Below are 19,172 nucleotides of genomic sequence, written 5' to 3' on the forward strand. Positions count from 1 at the left end.
TGGGTCTATAATGGATCCATTGGTAAGGATCACAACCTTCATGTCATCGTGGAGCAGGCGAAGGATGTTGACAAACTTTTGGGGGCATCTGAAACGGAGGAGAACGCTCCATAGACCCTCACGGTTGACAGTGTCAAAAGCCTATGTAAGATTGAAAAAGGCCATGTATAAGGCCTGGCGCTGCTCCCTGCATTTTTCCTGCAGCTGTCGCGCTGCAAAGATCATGTCCGTTGTGCCCCGTAGGGGATGAAATCCGCACTGTGATTCCGGGAGGAGCTCCTCAGCCACAGGGAGATGACGGTTGAGGAGAACTCTAGCGACAACTTTCCCAATGGCTGATAGCTGGGAGATTCCCCTGTAGTTGCCGCAGTCGGACTTGGTCCTTTTTGAAAGATGGTCACGATCACTGCATCTCTGAAATCTCCCGGCATGCTCTCCTCCCTCCAGATGAGAGAGATGAGGTCATGTATTCGCGCCAACAGTGCCTCTCCGCCATACTTCAATACTTCAATACTTCAGCACCCGTAGCCTTGTTGTTTTTAAGCTGGGCGTATTATGGACCCCCAAACAGTGGGAGGGAGATAGAAGAGCAAATATCTGTGAAGTCCAAAAACCATAGGGCAGTAATAGTAGGGGATTCCAACTATCCTAATATTGATTGGGACAAATGTAGTGTGAAGGGTGTAGAGGGTGCAGAATTCTTAAAATGCATTCAAAAGAACTTCTTCAGGTAGGACCTCAAAGGTAGTAATCTCCGGGTTACTACCGGTGCCATGTGCTAATGAGTACAAGAATAGCAGGATAGTGAGGATGAATGTGTGGCTGGAGAGTTGGTGTAGGAGGGAGGGCTTTAGTTTCCTGAGGCATTGGGACCGCTTCTGGGGGAGATGGGACCTGTACAAACCAGACAGGTTGCACCTCAACAGCACTGGGACCAATATCCTCACGGGGAGTTTTGCTAGTGCTGTTGGGGAGAGTTTAATCTAGCTTGGCAGGTGATGGGAACCTGAGAACAAATTCAGTAGGGAAGGAAGTAAAGCTGAAATTGGATAGCAAGAATGTAGAAAGTGAATCTGTAAGACAGAGGAAACAAAGATAAGTGAGTAGTAATCAAGGAGGTTTTCCTGTGCTAAATGGTCTATACTTCAATGCAAGGAGTATAGTGAATAAGGCGGATGAGCTGAGAGCACAGGTAGACACTTGGGAGTATGACATTACAGCCATTACAGAGACATGGCTGAAAGAGGGGCAGGTTTGGCAGCTCAATATTCCTGGTTACAGGAGTTTTAGACAGGACAGAGAGGGGGGGGGGTAAAAAAGGGAGGGGGGGTCACAGTATCGATTAAAGAAACTATTATAACTATGAGGTGGGATGATATATTAGAGGGATCATCAAATGAGGCCATATGGGTCAGATTTAAAAATAAAAAAGGGGCGATCACACTGCTGGGCATATTATGGATCTCCAAACAGAAGATCAAATATGTAGGCAAATTTCTGTGAAGGCCAAAAACCATAGGGCAGTAATAGTAGGGGATTTCAACTATCCTAATATTGATTGGGACAAATATAGTGTGAAGGGTATAAAGGATGCAGAATTCTTAAAATGCATTCAAAATAACTTTTTTAGTCTATGTAATAAGCCCAACATGGGAGGAGACGGTTCTGGATTTAGTTTGGGGGAATTAAGTTGGGCAGGTAGAAGCGGTATCAGTGGGAGAGCACTTGGGTGCCAGTGACCATAATTCAGTCGGATTCAAGGTAGTTATGGATAAGGACAAGGATAGACCAGGAATAAAAGTCACAAATTGGGGAAAAGCTAACTTTGCTAAGTTGAGAAGTGTTTTGGCCACAGTAGGCTGGAAACAGCTACTTGAAGGTAAATCAGTGTCGGGACAGTGGGAGGCATTCAAGGTGGAGATCCGGAGGGCTCAAGCCAAAAATGTGCCCTTAAAGAAAAAGAGTGGGAATAACAATTCTAGAGCCCCCTGGATGTCTCGGGACTTACAGGGGAGGATAAAGAAAAAAGTGGAAGCTTATGTCATATACTGATGGCTAAATACTGTCGAATCTCTGGAGGAATATAAAAGGTTCAGAGATAAAATTAAAAAGGATATTAGGAATGCTCAGACAGAGCATGAAAAATTTTTGGCAAGTAAAATCAAGGAAAACCCAAAGATGTTCTATAACTATATTAAGAGTAAGAGGATAACTAAAGAAAGGGTAGGGCCTATTAGAGACCATGAAGGTAATCTGTGTGTGGAGGCAGAAGACATTAGTATGGTTCTTAATGAATAATTTGTGTCTGTTTTCACAAAGGAAAGGGGCAATGCAGATACTGCTATCGAGGAGGAGTGTGAAATTCTTTTTGAAATAAACATAGTGAGAGAGGAGGTATTAAAGAGTTTAGCAGCTTTGAAAGTGGCTAAGTCCCCAGGCCCGGATGAAATGCATCCCAGGCTGTTGAACGAAGCAAAAGAGGAAATAGCAGAGGCTTTGACCCATCATTTTCCAGTCCTCTTTGGATTCAGGCATGGTGCCGGAGGACTGGAGGACTGCTAATGTGGTACCCTTGTTTAAGAAGGGAAAAATGGACAGGCCTGTCAGCCTAAACTCAGTGGTGGGAAAATTATTGGAAAAAATCCTGAAACATAGAAACATAGAAAATAGGTGCAGGAGTAGGCCATTCGGCCCTTGGAGCCTGTACCGCCATTCAATGAGTTCATGGCTGAACATGCAACATCAGCACCCCATTCCTGCTTCCTCGCCATACCCCTTGATCCCCCTAGTAGTAAGGACTACATCTAACTCCTTTTTGAATATATTTAGAGAATTGGCCTCAACAACTTTCTGTGGTAGAGAATTCCACAGGTTCACCACTCCCTGGGTGTAGAAGTTTCTCCTCATCTCGGTCCTAAATGGCTTACCCCTTATCCTTAGACTGTGACCCCTGGTTCTGGACTTCCCCAACATTGGGAACATTCTTCCTGCATCTAACCTGTCTAAACCCGTCAGAATTTTAAATGTTCTATGAGATCCCCTCTCATTCTTCTGAACTCCAGTGAATACAAGCCCAGTTGATCCAGTCTTTCTTGACATGTCAGTCCCGCCATCCCGGGAATTAGTCTGGTGAACCTTCGCTGCACTCCCTCAATAGCAAGAATGTCCTTCTTCAAGTTAGGAGACCAAAACTGTACACAATACTCCAGGTGTGGCCTCACCAAGGCCCTGTACAATAGTAACATCTCCCTGCCCCTGTACTCAAATCCCCTCGCTATGAAGGCCAACATGTCATTTGCTTTCTTAACCGCCTGCTGTACCTGCATGCCAACCTTCAATGACTGATGTACCATGACACCCAGGTCTCGTTGCACCTCCCCTTTTCCTAATCTGTCACCATTCAGATGATAGTCTGTCTCTCTGTTTTTACTACCAAAGTGGAAAACCTCACATTTATCCACATTATACTTCATCTGCCATGTATTTGCCTACTCACCTAACCTATCCAAGTCACTCTGCAGCCTCATAGCATCCTCCTCGCAGCTCACACTGCTACCCAACTTAGTGTCATCCACAAATTTGGAGATACTACATTTAATCCCCTCGTCTAAATTATTAATGTTGAGATATAGCGCAAATGTTGCCAGCTGAGGCCTGAAAAGAACCCGATGCATAGAAGGCAAGTACCGCAGTGACCTTGACTTCAACGGACAGTGCACTTCTGATGGTGCTGGTAGGCTGCAGATCTCCCCCGATGAGCTGGCATATCTCCCAGAAGCGCAGTCTCCTAAGGCACATGTTATCGGATAAGCTCAGATAAGATCGCTTCTCCCTGTAAGTGCATGGGGTAGAACAGGATAAATCTACATTTAGAAATGCAAGGATTAATCAGGGACAGTCAGCATGGATTTGTTAAGGAAAGATCGTGTTTGACTAACCTGATTGAATTTTTCGAGAAGATAACCAGGAGGGTTGATAAGGGTAGTGCGTATGATGTAGTGTATATGGACTTTATAAGGTCCCACATGGCAGACTGGTCATGAAGGTAAAAGGCCATGGGATCCAGGGAAAAGTGGCAAGTTGGATCCAAAATTGGCTTTGTAAAGTCTTGTCCCTGCAGTACAGACTCACACGAGGCACATGTTGAAGTCAAGGTCACTCAGGACATGCACCTTTATTACACAGCACTCGAATGCCACACTTGCCTGAGACCTGTCTTTATATACCTGTGTGGGACAGGTATCCAGTGTCTCCTGCAAGTGTACCCCTGGTGGTAAGGTATGCTGGTGGTTACAGGTCATATCTAGTTACAGTCATGTATAGCATGGTAAGATACAGTTGTGTACAGTAGTGTGATATGCATGACATCACCCTCCCCCAAGGTCTTATTGTCTTTATAGGTTCAGTCTCTCAGGTGGTCTACGCTCTCGCGTGGAGCATCTTAGTTGTGGTTCAGTTGTTTGCCTTGGTTCCTGTTTTTCTTTCGGTGTGATTGCTGGTATCTCACCTGGGCTGCCTGTTTCGTTCAGTGTGATTGTTGGTGTCTCGCCTGGGCTGTCTGCTGGGATTGCCCTTTCCTCAGGTTGTTCCCTCTGTCTGTCCACCAGGAGTGGTGTGAGTTCCACATTGTAGTTTGCCTCTGGTTCAGCAGTGTTGTTGGTGAATCTACTTTTTACTTGGTCAACATGCCTCTGGCAGGTTTGGTCATTGTCCATTTGTACCACCAGTAGCCTGTTTCCTTCCTTGCCCGTTACTGTCCCTGCAAGCCATTTGGGACCCCTGCCATAGTTTAGTACAAATACTTTGTTCCCTATCTCATTCCACCTCCCCCTCGAATTTCGGTCATGGTACTCAGTTAGCTTACGGCGCTTTGCCTCAACGACTTCATGCATGTCTGGGACGATTAATGAGAGCCTTGTCTTTAAGGTCCTTTTCATCAACAGTTGCGCGGGGGGAATCCCAGTCAATGAATGCGGACGAGATCTGTATGCCAGAAGCAGTCACGACAGGCAGCCCTGCAGCGTGGGACCTTGGATTTTGAGCATGCCTTGTTTAATGATTTGCACTGCTCTCTCCACCTGGCTGTTGGAGGCAGGCTTGAACGGTGCCGCCTTAACGTGATTTATGCCGTGGTCAATTATAAAATCTTGGAATTCTGCACTGGTGAAGCACAGACCATTATCACTGACCAATATGTCAGGAATTCCGTGCGTTGCAAACATGGTTCCAAGGCTCTCCACGGTGGTGGAGGTGGTGCTTGAGTTTAAAATGGTGTATTCGATCCACTTTGAAAATGCATCCACAACTACGAGGAACATTTTGCCCATGAATGGGCCCGCATAGTCGACGTGCACCCGCGACCACAGTTTGGTGGGCCAGGGCCAGGCGCTCAGGGGAGCCTCCCTGGGAGCATTACTTAGTTGGACACAAATGGTGCACCGTCGGACGCAGAGCTCCAAGTCCGCGTCAATGCTAGGCCACCAGACGTGGGATCTGGCTATGGCCTTCATGAGAATGATCCCCGGGTGCTCACGGTGGAACTCCCAGACAAATGCCTCTCTGCCTCGCAGAGGCATAACTACTCGGCTGCCCCACATAAGGCAGTCTGCTTGTCGTGATAGCTCATGCATGCGCCTATGAAAGTGTTTGATCTCCTCGAGGCAGGCATCGCGGGCCTCTGCCCAGGCACTGGTTAAGACACATCTTTTTACTAAGGATAACGTGGGGTCGATGACATCCAGGCTCTGATTTGGCGAGCCGTCATGGGCGAACCTGTGGACTCAAAGGCATTGATTGCCATCACTATCTCACAGTCCTGTTCGTCAGACCCTTCCGTGATCGCCAGGGGTAGCCTACTAAGCATGTCGGCACAGTTGTCTGTGCCTGATCTGTGCCTTATGGTGTAGTTGTAAGACGCCAGCATGAGTGCCCACCGTTGAATGCGCGCAGAGGCGTTGGCGTTTATTGCCTTGCTCTCAGATAGCAGGGATGTTGAGGGACTTGTGGTCGGTTTCTAATGCGAACTTCGCCCCGAAAAGGTATTGGTGCATCTTTTTGACACCATACACGCACGCGAGCGCCTCCTTCTCCACCATATCGTACCCGCGCTCCGCCCGCGAAAGTGACCTGGAGGCATAAGCTATGGGTTGTAATTTACCCGCACTATTGACCTGTTGTAAAACGCACCCGACCCCGTACGCTGACGCATCACATGTAAGAACTAGCTTTTTACCTGGATCAAAAAAAGCCAAAACACTGTTGGAACATAGAAGGTTGCGTGCCTTATTGAAGGCGCGTTCCTGGGCGTCCCCCCAAAACCAATCGCACCCCTTTCTGAGTAGCACGTGGAGAGGCTCCAGCAGTGTGCTTAGGTTCTGCATAAAGTTCCCAAAGTAATTGAGCAGCCCGAGAAAGGCGCACAGTTCCGAGACACTCCGGGGCCTGGGTACCAGGCGAATTGTTTCGGTTTTGGTCTCTGTTGGGCGGATTCCATCAGCGGCAATCCTTCTGCCCAAAAATTCAACCTCGGGCGCGAGAAACAGACACTTGGATTTCTTAACTCTTGGGCCTACCCGATCCAACCGCTTTAGTACTTCCTCCAAATTGCAGAGATGGGAGTCGGTGTCCCTGCCCGTGATAAGTATGTCGTCTTGAAATACAATCGTCCCCGGGATGGACTTGAGCAGACTCTCCATGTTGCGCTGGAATATAGCTGCTGCTGACCTGATGCCAAATGGGCATCGATTGTACATGAAAAGGCCTCGATGTGTGTTGATGGTGGTGAATGGCTTCGACTCTTCGGTCAGTTCGTGTGTCATATACGCAGATGTGAGGTCTAGTTTCGAGAAAAGTTTTCCTCCAGCCAATGTGGCAAATAAGTCCTCCGCTCTGGGCAGCAGGTATTGGTCCTGTAGGGAGACTCTGTTTATGGTAGATTTGTAATCCCCACAGATTCGTACGAATCCATCAGGCTTCATGACTGGGACGATGGGACTTGCCCGGTCGCTAAATTCCATGGGTGATATAATGCCTTCCCGCAGAAGCCTGTCTAGTTCATGTTCAATCTTTTCCCTCATCACATAGGGTACAGCTCTAGCCTTGTGATGGACCGGTCTGGCATCCTGTGTGATGTAGATTTTAACTTTAGCCCTTTGAAGGTGCCCATACCTGGCTGAAAGAGATGTTCAAATCGACTTAGAACTGTTGAGCAAGAGGTCCGTTCCTCTGACGACATGGCGTGAACATCATCCCATTTCCAATTTAGTTTAGCCAGCCAGCATCTCCCTAGCAGTGCTGGGAGATCTCCGGGAACAATCCACAGGGGAAGTCGATTCACTGTCCCTTTGTATGTGACTGAGAGCATGGCGCTGCCAAGGACTGGGACGATTTCTTTGGTATAGGTCCTTAGTTTGGTGTCGACCCTTGTGAGTTTTGGTCTGTTGCTTTTGTGCGGCCACAGCTGTTCAAATTGTTGAGCGCTCATGAGAGACTGACTCGCTCCCGTATCCAGCTCCATGTTGACGGGTATCCCGTTGAGTAGGACCTCCATCATTATTGGAGGCGTCTTGTTGTAAGAACAGTGGCCATTGATCGTGTTGACCCGCTGTACCTCGGTGTCCCAGTTACTGTCTCCACCGTCTTCTGGTCCGCTTTCCGACCCTTTCGATTCGTATACCAGCCGAGCTACCGTTTTTCTGCACATGCGGGCCAGATGCCCTGTATAGCTGCAGTTTCTGCAAATGGCGTGCTGAAATCGGCACCCCCTTGATGAGTGCCTTCCCCTACATCTCCAGCATAGACCGCTTCCGAAGGATGAGCTGCATCTGGCTGATCTCTCTTGAGCTTCTCTCAGTTTGTAGTTGATTGCTCGCATTGTGGGTTGATGAGGTGTGAATGGCCGTTCATGTGGCCCTTGATGGCTTCTGGCGCCACTGCCTGCTGTTGAGGGCATGCTCTCCTGCCTTTGTCTGTGTGTGGGGGTAGCGGCTTGTTTCACGCTGTGAACCCCTTGTTACGATGTTTCGTTAGTTGTCGTACCCGCAGTGTAGATCAACCTCGTTTCTTCTCCTCCTGCCAAGAATGTCTGTGCAACCAGTGCTGCTGCCTCTAGAGTCAAGTTCTTAGTCTCTATGAGCTTTCAGAATATGCCTGCGTGGCCTATTCCTTCAATAAAAAAGTCTCTCAGTACTTCTCTCCTTAGTTCATCGGAGAACTCACATAAGCTAGCCAACCTCCGAAGTTCCGCCACGAAGTCGGGTATGCTCTGGCCCACACGGCATCTGTAGTTGTAGAACCTGTGTCTGGCCATGTGTAGGCTGCTCGCTGGCTTCAGGTGGTCTCTTACCAGTGTGCTCAGCTCTTCAAACGACTTGCTTGCTGGTTTCTCAAGTGCCAGCAGGTCCTTCATTAGGGCATATGTTTTCGAGCCATAACTGGTCAAGAGATGGGCTCTTCTCTTGTCTGCCTTATCGTCGCCTAACCAGTCTTTGGTTACGAAGCTTTGCTGGAGTCTTTCTATAAAGTCCTCCCAATTATCTCCAGCATTGTATTTTTTATCTGAGCCGTTGGTCGCCATTCTGTGGATTCTGTAATACCGTAACTCGTCGCCACTGTAAAGTCCTGTCCCTGCAGTACAGACTCACACGAGGCACATGTTGAAGTCAAGGTCACTTAGGACCTAGAAACATAGAAACATAGAAAATAGGTAGGAGTAGGCCATTCGGCCCTTCTAGCCTGCACCGCCATTCAATGAGTTCATGGCTGAACATGCAACTTCAGTACCCCATTCCTGCTTTCTCGCCATACCCCTTGATCCCCATTATAGTAAGGACTACATCTAACTCCTTTTTGAATATATTTAATGAATTGGCCTCAACAACTTTCTGTGGTAGAGAATTCCACAGGTTCACCACTCTCTGGTTGAAGAAGTTTCTCCTCATCTCGGTCCTAAATGGCTTACCCCTTATCCTTAGACTGTGACCCCTGGTTCTGGAATTCCCCAACATTGGGAACATTCTTCCTGCATCTAACCTGTCTAAACCAGTCAGAATTTTAAACGTTTCTATGAGATCCCCTCTCATTCTTCTGAACTCCAGTGAATACAAGCCCAGTTGATCCAGTCTTTCTTGATATGTCAGTCCCATCATCCCGGGAATCAGTCTGGTGAACCTTCGCTGCACTCCCTCAATAGCAAGAATTTCCTTCCTCAAGTTAGGAGACCAAAACTGTACACAATACTCCAGGTGTGGCCTCACCAAGGCCCTGTACAACTGTAGTAACACCTCCCTGCCCCTGTACTCAAATCCCCTCGCTATGAAGGCCAACATGCCATTTGCTTTCTTAACCGCCTGCTGTACTTGCATGCCAATCTTCAATTGATGTACCATGACACCCAGGTCTCATTGCACCCTCCCCTTTTCCTAATCTGTCACCATTCAGATAATAGTCTGTCTCTCTGTTTTTACCACCGAAGTAGATAACCTCACATTTATCCACATTATACTTCATTTGCCATGCATTTGCCCACTCACCTAACCTATCCAAGTCACTCTGCAGTCTCATAGCATCCTCCTCGCAGCTCACACTGCCACCCAACTTAGAGTCATCCACAAATTTGGAGATACTACATTTAATCCCCTCGTCTAAATCATTAATGCATCTTTATTACACAGCACTCGAATGCCACACTTGCCTGAGACCTGTCTTTATATACCTGTGTGGGACAGGTATCCAGTGTCTCCTGCAAATGCACCCCTGGTGGTAAGGTATGCTGGTGGTTACAGGTCATATCTAGTTACAGTCATGTATAGCATGGTAAGATACAGTTGTGTACAGTAGTGTGAGATACATGACAGGCTTAGAAGTAGGAAGCAAAGGGTAATGGTTGATGGATGTTTTTTTGACTGGAAGATTGTTTCCGATAGGGTTCCACAGGGCTCAGTACAGGGTCCCTTGCTTCTTGTGGCATACATCAATGATCTAGATTTGAATATGCGGGTAAGATTAAGAAGTTTGCAGATGACACTAAAATTGGCTGTGTGGTTGATAATGAAGAGGAAAGTCATGGACTGCAGGAAAATATCAATCTACTGGTCACGTGGGCAGAACAATGGCAAATGGAATTTCATTCGGAGAAGTGTGAGGTAATGCACTTGGGGAGGGCTAATAAGGAAAGGGTATACACATTAAACAATGAACAAAGGGACCTTGGAGTGCTTGTCACAGATCCTTGAAAGTTGCACGCCTGGTGAATAAGGTGGTTAAGAAGGCATACGGAATGCTTGCCTTTATTGGCCGAGGCATAGAATACAAGAGCAGGGAGGTTATGCTTAAATTGTATAATACACTAGTTAGGCCACAGTTGGTTGTCGTATTATAGGAAGGACGTGATTGCACTGGGGAGGATGCAGAGGAGATTTACGAGGATGTTGCCTGGAATGGAGAATCTTAGCTATGAGGACAGATTGGATAGGCTGAGTTTGTTCTCTTTGGAACAGAGGAGGCTGAGAGGAGACCTCATTGAGGTGTATAACATTTTCAGGGGCCTTTATATAGAGGATAGCAAGGGCCTATTTCCCTTAGTGGAGGGGTCAATTACAAGGGGGCATAGGTTTAAGGTGGTTGGTGGAAGGTTTAGAGGGGATTTGAGGGGAAGCTTCTTCATGCAGAGGATTGTGGGGGTCTGGAACTCACTGCCTGGAAAGGTGGTAGAGGCAGAAACCCTCACCACATATAAAAGGTGCTTGGATGGGCACTTGAAGTGTCGTAACCTGCAGGGTTATGGTAAGTGGGATTAGACTGGATAACCTCTTGTTTGCTGATGCAGATACGATGGTAAGTACTTCAGGGAATCTAATATGGCCAGAGTGATCTCCTGGACTAGTTTCGATCGCCTGAATGGGTTGAAGAGGAATTTTCCCAGATTTTTTTCCCCAATTGGCCCGGGTTTTTTGCCTCTCCCAGGAGATCGCATGACTCTGGGTGGGGTGGAGTGTAAAATGTTGCGATACATGGGGTATCGCAGTTGTGTGGAGCGGACTGGTTGGGCCGCCTTTCTGCCATTGTTCATTGTTCATAAGTTTATATGTAACCTTCAGGGCTACTGACCGAGGGCTGTGTAGCTCTTTGTCAGCTGCCGCGGACACGATGGGCCGAAATGGCCTCCTTCTGCGCTGTAAATTTCTATGTTTCTATTTAGCCTCAGTTGTTATACCTTTATCAAGATCTCTCTTTGCCACTGTGAACATGTTTCTGCATGTTCTTATATCCATTCCAATGAGCTCCTTTCCCTGTCTTTCGGCATGATTTGTGCAGACATTTTCCTCTTTATTTCCTCATTTATTTGTTAATTAATTTAGGGCCAGGTTTGCTTCGTCAGAGCTTGTGGGTTTCGGGATGTACTTATCCTATCATGCAACAAATTTGAGTCACCACAATGGCAGTAGATCATAACAAAGTAAAGTGAAACTTGCACTGGAAAACTCAATGAAAACAAAATATATATTTTTGGGCCAAAACACATTCTTAGGGTATAATAACAACACGTAGCATGGTGACAAGCGGACATTTTTGGAAATATACCGATTGAACCTCATCCCTGCAGTATATATATTTGTGTTATAGGCATGGAACACAATTTTATCCGTCTTTTATTTTATGTATCCTTAGTTACAATTTGCAGTGTTTACCAACAAAGTGTTTCGCTACTATACTGGTTAGTGTTTTAAAAAAAAATACAAGGCTAAAATGCACAGTGGACTCCAGAGTAATTTGTACTGAAGAATCCCCGAGGACACGGAACTGTTTGCAATTTCAAACTTAACCATGAACTGATATGCGCTGGTGTTAAAGAACTAGCTTCGAACGATCAGAGCAGTGATAAAATAAAACGAGCTAAATATGTTTGTGACAAGCAGCTTGATCCCAATCTCAGCCCTAAGCCAGCTGTCCCATGCCATGCATTCTCTGTGCACATAACATTCCAGGTGCCTGATGTAATGGACTCTTCACACCACTGGCACCTCTCAGTATCACTTCACAAGTAGGAAGAGGGTGGGATTAACGCAATTATCTAATATGTAGATATGTGTATATATATAATAAGCGAGGGGTTAAAGCTTTATAATTTAAAAAATTCTTCGTATACCAACCATAAACAAACTACCTCCCGCCATACACCCGAGTGAAAGCGAAAGTGTGAGTCAATGTGTGGGGAATTGAAAATAGTGCGGGAATTGAAAGTAGTGCGGCGGAAGGGTCCTGGGCTGGGTGTGGGAGGCGGAAGTGCGTGCGCGGCTGTGAGTGTGAGGCGGCTGGGCGGCGCGGAGAGACACAACAGCCGGGGGTGTGGAGGTGCTCCGTCACCGGGTGAGTGCAGAGCGGGGAGACCAGAGCGCAGCTCAGCGGAGCCCAGCGGCCTACCCGCCCGAGCACAGACCCTTCGGGACTTCTTTGTGAAGAAGGTAACTGACCAGGGCGGGTCCCCCACATCATCACACCGTCATATCATACCCCCCATCATCACACCGTCATATCATACCCCCCATCATCACACCGTCATATCATACCCCCCCATCATCATCATATCCCCCCATCATCATCATATCCCCCCATCATCATGTCCCCCCCATCATCATCATATCCCCCCCCCATCATCATATCCCCCCCCATCATCATATCCCCCCCCCATCGTGTCTCCCTACCCCCCCAATTGTATCTCCCTACCCCCCCCCCCATCGTGTCCTCCTACCCCCCCATCGTGTTCCCTACCCCCCAATCCTGTCCCCCTTACCCCCCCCCAACATGTTCCCCTACCCGCTACCCCACCATCGTGTTCCCCTACCCGCTACCCCCCCCATCATGACCCCCTACCTCCCCATCATGTCTCGCTAAACTCCCCACCCCACCAACACCGCTTCCCCTGTTGACATTAGTCTTCGTCAGTATTCCTGTGGTCTCCAGTGGCCCTTCATGATAAATAGAAATAGCCTTTGGGTGGAGTGAGAACCCTCAACCCCTAGGATTGGGGGCAGAGGGATGTAGAATAATTGTGTTTTATTAATTGGTTTGGTTTAGTTGAGGGGGTATGTACTTTAAGTAGCACTTGGGCTGAGGTCGTCTGATTGCTGTATTGTCCACAAAATCTCCTGAGTTCTACCAAGCATACTCCTGTTTAGCCATCACATTGTGTACATGGTTGGCGGTGTTGCTGAAATATACATTGTCAGTATATTTAACACTCTTTAAATGTTGCACCTGTTACTGCTCCCACCTCTGAATTTGACTTTGCCCTCCCCTCCAGTGTTCTGTAAGAAAACTTATTTAGTTTAGATCATGCTGCTTTTTCTATAAGCAGAATTCTTCTTCTGCATTTGTTTGGGATATTTTTCTAAATCGTTCTTTTGAAAGTAAAAACAAAGTAATTGCTCATCTCACTATATTCTGTTTGTTGGAATCAGCACCGATTACTGCTACATTGTTCAAATTGTTCAGTTTAGTATAGCTCTCTTACAAAATTCTGTCCTAGGATGGGGTAGACTAGTATTTCTTCATGTATTGTCATGCCACAATATGAAAACACTGTACATTTTGTGTTGGTTGATTTTTATTTAAAGGGAGGAAAAAAACATTCTAAAATGGTTAGAAATCGACAATCCCAAAATCCGTTTACATGCAGACTAAGCATATGGGAAGATAACATTTCAATCAGATTATTGTGAATTAACATGAGTAGTTCAGTATTTTTTTGTCTTGGGTAATCCTTTCTTGTATTTTCTTAACTTTAACTACAGTTTTTCAGGATCACTAAGAAAAACTGTATTTTTAAACTGTTCTGTTGAATTTATAAGCCATTATCTATTTGGCACAATTTGTATATACTCTTAATCCATAGTGAAAGACAACAGGAGAGCGGATGGCGTTTCTGTGAATTTTCCTTCATTTGAGGTGTTTAAGTTTCACATTTTTGAAATGATTTTTGATAACTTGAAAAGTTTTGCTTGAACTAACTGTGAACATGACAGAATTTACAGCCAAACAAAAATTTCCAGCACAGATTATGTTGTGCAGCGGTTAGTTTGATACATGCCAATTACAATTTAACGAAATCATTATTTTAAACTTAAATATCAGCTTTCTTTCGAACAAGATCATGATAGTTACAGTGACAATAACTATTCAGTCTATCTTGGTTCATCCCTCCTGAAAGATTCTAAACTCAAAACATTCCAGTTGCTTCTTAAAGATTTCAGGGTTTTTGCCTCCACTACTCTTCAGGAAGTCTATTCCAAATGGTGATTGCACTTTGTGTAAAGAGGAATTTCCTGAAGCCAGTCTTAAATTTGCCTTTTACTAGTTTGAATCTATGTCTCCTTGTTCTACTCTTGAACTTAACTTAAAAGGGAATAGAAAAGGTACACCTGAAATATTACTTTAGGAAGGAAGTCAACAACAACTTGCACCTTTAATGCAGTAAAACATCCCAAGTTGCTTCACAGGAGTGTTGTCAAACAAAATTTGATGCAAGCCACGTAAGGAGATATTAGGACAAACGACCAAAAGCCTGGTCAAAGAGGTAGGTTTTAAGGTGTGTCTTAAAGAAGGAAAGAATGGCGCGAGAGGTTTAGGGAGGGAATTCCAGAGCTTAGGCCCTAGGTAGCTGAAGGCACAGCCACCAATGGTAGAGTGATTTAAATTGGGGATGTGCAAAAGACCAGAATTGGAGGAGTTCAGATACCTTGGAGGGTTGTGGGGCTGGAGGAGGATACAGACATAGGGAGGTCAAGGCCCTGGAGAAGGTACAAAGGAACTTTACCAGGATAATACCAGGGATGAAGGAGTTCACTTATGTGGGAGAGATTGGAAATCTGGGATTGTTCTCCTTAGAGCAGAGAAGGTTAAGGGGAAACCTAATAGAGATATTCAAAATTATGAGGAGTTTTGATAGAGCAAGTAGGGAGAAACTATATCTTCTAGAAAGTGGGTCAGTCGTTGACCAGAGATTATAGATTAAAATAATTGGCAAAAGAATGAGAGAGGAAATGAGAAGAAATTTCTTCACACAGAAGGTTGTTGAGATCTGGAGCACACCATCTGAAGGCCTGGTGGAATCAGATTCCATAGGAACTTTTAAAAGGTAATTGGACATGTACTTGGAAGAGAACTAATTTGCAGGGTTATGGGGAAAAAGCTAGGGTGTGGGACTAAATTGGACAGCTCTTTCAAAGAGCTGGCACAAACATGATGGGCGGAATGGTTTCCTTCTGTGCTGTAAGATTCTACTTTAATGACTAGGGCACTATAGTTAGATCATAACTTCCTCTGACTTATGATCTACTGTTTCAGTTATGTAGTTCAACATTCTCTTGGCTTTGTTGATTGCTACACCGCATTGGTTGAATGTGTTGAGTCTACTAAGACTCTTTTGGCTTCAAACTTAGCTATTTCAATGCTATTCATGGAATTTGTGTGTTTATTTTCTTATGTGCAGTATTTTGCATTTGTCTCTGTAATGAGACAGGAATAATAAACGATCTCCTAGTAAAAGATCCTCGGAATGAGTGATCACAGTATGGTTGAATTTGTAATACAGATTGAGGGTGAGGAAGTAGTGTCTCAAACGAGCATACTATGCTTAAACAAAGGGGACGACAGTGGGATGAGGGCAGAGTTAGCTAAAGTAGACTGGAAACACAGACTAAACGGTGGCACAATTGAGGAACAGTGGAGGACTTTTAAGGAGCTCTTTCAAAGTGCTCAACAAAAATATATTCCAATGAAAAAGAAGGACGGTAAGAGAAGGGATAACCAGCCGTGGCTAACCAAGGAAATAAAGGAGAGTATCAAATTAAAAACCAATGCGTATAAGGTGGCCAAGGTTAGTGGGAAAATAAAAGATTGGGAAAATTTTAAACGACAGCAAAGAATGACTAAGAAAGCAATAAAGAAAGGAAAGATAGATTACAAAGGTAAACTTGCGCAAAACATAAAAACGGATAGTAAAAGCTTTTACAGATATATAAAACGGAAAAGAGTGACGAAAGTAAATGTTGGTCCCTTAGAAGATGAGAAGAGGGATTTAATAATGGGAAATGTGGAAATGGCTGAGACCTTAAACAATTATTTTGCTTTGGTCTTCACAGTGGAAGACACAGAAACCATGCCAGAAATTGCTGGTCACAGGAATGTGGGAAGGGAGGACCTGGAGACAATCACTATCACTAGAGGGGTAGTGCTGGACAGGCTAATGGGACTCAAGGTAGACAAGTCCCCTGGTCCTGATGAAATGCATCCCAGGGTATTAAAAGAGATGGCGGAAGTTATAGCAGATGCATTCGTTATAATCTACCAAAATTCTCTGGACTCTGGGGAGGTACCAGCGGATTGGAAAGCAGCTAATGTAACGCCTCTGTTTAAAAAAAGGGGGCAGACAAAAGGCAGGTAACTATAGGCCGGTTAGTTTAACATCTGTAGTGGGGAAAATGCTTGAAACTATCATTAAGGAAGAAATAGCGGGACATCTGGATAGGAATAGTGCAATCAAGCAGACGCAGCATGGATTCATGAAGGGGAAATCATGTTTAACTAATTTACTGGAATTCTTTGAGGATATAACGAGCATGGTGGATAGAGGTGTACCGATGGATGTGGTGTATTTAGATTTCCAAAAGGCATTCGATAAGGTGCCACACAAAAGGTTACTGCAGAAGATAAAGGTACGCGGGGTCAATGGAAATGTATTAGCATGGATAGAGAATTGGCTGGCTAACAGAAAGCAGAGAGTCGGGATAAATAGGTCCTTTTCGGGTTGGAAATCGGTGGTTAGTGGTGTGCCACAGGGATCGGTGCTGGGACCACAACTGTTTACAATATATATAGATGACCTGGAAGAGGGGACAGAGTGTAGTGTCACAAAATTTGCAGATGACACTAAGATTAGTGGGAAAGCGGGTTGTGTAGAGAACACAGAGAGGCTGCAAAGAGATTTAGATAGGTTAAGCGAATGGGCTAAGGTTTGGCAGATGGAATACAATGTCGGAAAGTGTGAGGTCATCCACCTTGGGGGAAAAAAAACAAAAAAAGGGAATACTATTTGAATGGGGAGAAATTACAACATGCTGTGATGCAGAGGGACCTGGGGGTCCTTGTGCATGCAGGTGCAGCAGGTAATCAGGAAGGCGAATGGAATGTTGGCCTTCATTGCGAGAGGGATGGAGTACAAAAGTAGGGAGGTCCTTCTGCAACTGTATAGGGTACTGGTGAGGTTGCACCTGGAGTACTGCGTGCAGTTTTGGCTGCCTTACTTAAGGAGGATATACTGGCTTTGGAGGGGGTCCAGAGACGATTCACTAGGCTGATTCCGTAAATGAGGGGGTTACCTTATGATGATAGATTGAGTAGACTGGGTCATTACTCGTTGGAGTTCAGAAGGATGAGGGGTGATCTTATAGAAACATTTAAAATCATGAAAGGGATAGACAGGATAGAGGCAGAGAGGTTGTTTCCACTGGTCGGGGAGACTAGAACTAGGGGGCACAGCCTCAAAATACGGGGGAGACAATTTAAAACCGAGTTGAGAAGGAATTTCTTCTCCCAGAGGGTTGTGAATCTGTGGAATTCTCTGCCCAAGGAAGCAGTTGAGGCTAGCTCATTGAATGTATTCAAGTCACAGATCGATAGATTTTTTAACCAATAAGGGAATTAAGGGTTTTGGGAAGTGGGCGGGTAAGTGGAGCTGAGTCCATGGCCAGATCAGCCATGATCTTGTTGAATGGCGGAGCAGGCTCGAGGGGCTAGATGGCCTACTCCTGTTCCTAATTCTTATGTTCTTATGTTATGTTCTTATGTCTGCATTAAATTTCATCTGTCATTGCTTTGCATGCATACCTATTTATTCAACTCATTTTGTAGTATCTCAGCTGCCTGCTCTGATTCCACTGTTTTACTTGAAGGCTTTAACTCTTCGGAAAGCTCAACTTGGACTTGGCATTTTTTGCCCAGAGCTGTGACTGAGTTGTATTTGAATTATGCAGTCTGAGCATGTGCACTTAATTTCCCAAGATGCTTCGAGCACTTTATACACTGTGTCGGATTTCTTCAAAAAATTTGGAAAGAGAGGACAAATTCATAAGAACATAAGAATTAGGAACAGGAGTAGGCCAACTAGCTCCTCGAGCCTGCTCCGCCATTCAAAAAGATCATGGCTGATCTGGCCGTGGACTCAGCTCCACTTACCCACCCGCTCCTCATAACCCTTAATTCCCTTATTGGTTAAAAATCTATCTATCTGTGATTTGAATACATTCAATGAGCTAGCCTCAACTGCTTCCTTGGGCAGAGAATTCCACAGATTCGCAACCCTCTGGGAGAAGAAATTCCTTCTCAACTCAGTTTTAAATTGGCTCCCCCGTATTTTGAGGCTGTTCCCCCTAGTTCTAGTCTCCCCGACCAGTGGAAACAACCTCTCTGCCTCTATCTTGTCTATCCCTTTCATTATTTTAAATGTTTCTCTAAGATCACCCCTCATCCTTCTGAACTCCAACGAGTAAAGACCCAGTCTACTCAATCTATCATCATAAGGTAACCCCCTCATCTCCGGAATCAGCCTAGTGAATCGTCTCTCTACCCCCTCCAAGGCTAGTATATTCTTCCTTAAGTTCCTTAATTCCAGAAATTTTGATGTAAAATTTATATATTTTTTTAAAAGAACAACTATTTGGGTGTGAGAGAGAGAATAAAATAATGTCCTGAATACACTGCTTTTGCATTGTGTTCTATAAACTTTAGGAACTGTATTAAGCTGAAAGCATGTGATACCGTGTTCATATTAATGTTCACCAGTTGAATTTTGAAGGAAAACAAATTATCTCACCGATAATGACTAGAAAAAGTCAATGCTAGTGAGTGTATGTGTGTGACCTTTTGCCATTCGCAATTGGAGGGTGGGAGTGGATGGAGGGTTAAGAGTGAGATGAATGACAACAGAGCAAGGGAGAGGGGAGAATAGTGTAGAGCATGGTTCAAAGGTGAAGAGGTAGGGATAATGGTGGAAGTAAGGGATTGGTGAAGGGTTACGGAGCATTATTGGAGCGACGGGGTGTGGAGAAGCGTGCGTTATTGGGAGATGGGATGGGAAGGGAGCCAGTGAGGGTGACATTTTCCCCATAACCGTTGCC

At 45.3% G+C, this 19,172-nt stretch overlaps 1 protein-coding gene across 1 annotated transcript in view; it reads left to right on the top strand.

The window, feature by feature from the left end:
* Window positions 1–12,315: 12,315 nt before the first annotated feature.
* Window positions 12,316–19,172, top strand: part of LOC139262778 (tyrosine-protein phosphatase non-receptor type 21-like) — a 93,274-nt gene continuing 86,417 nt past the window's right edge. The window contains exon 1 of the mRNA XM_070877929.1: window positions 12,316–12,461. The gene's annotated coding sequence lies outside the window, so the exon portion shown is untranslated. The remainder of the gene's footprint in view (window positions 12,462–19,172) is intronic.

The sequence above is a fragment of the Pristiophorus japonicus genome, chromosome 4 (genome assembly GCF_044704955.1).
Source record: "Pristiophorus japonicus isolate sPriJap1 chromosome 4, sPriJap1.hap1, whole genome shotgun sequence".
Classification (NCBI taxonomy): Eukaryota; Metazoa; Chordata; class Chondrichthyes; family Pristiophoridae; genus Pristiophorus; species Pristiophorus japonicus.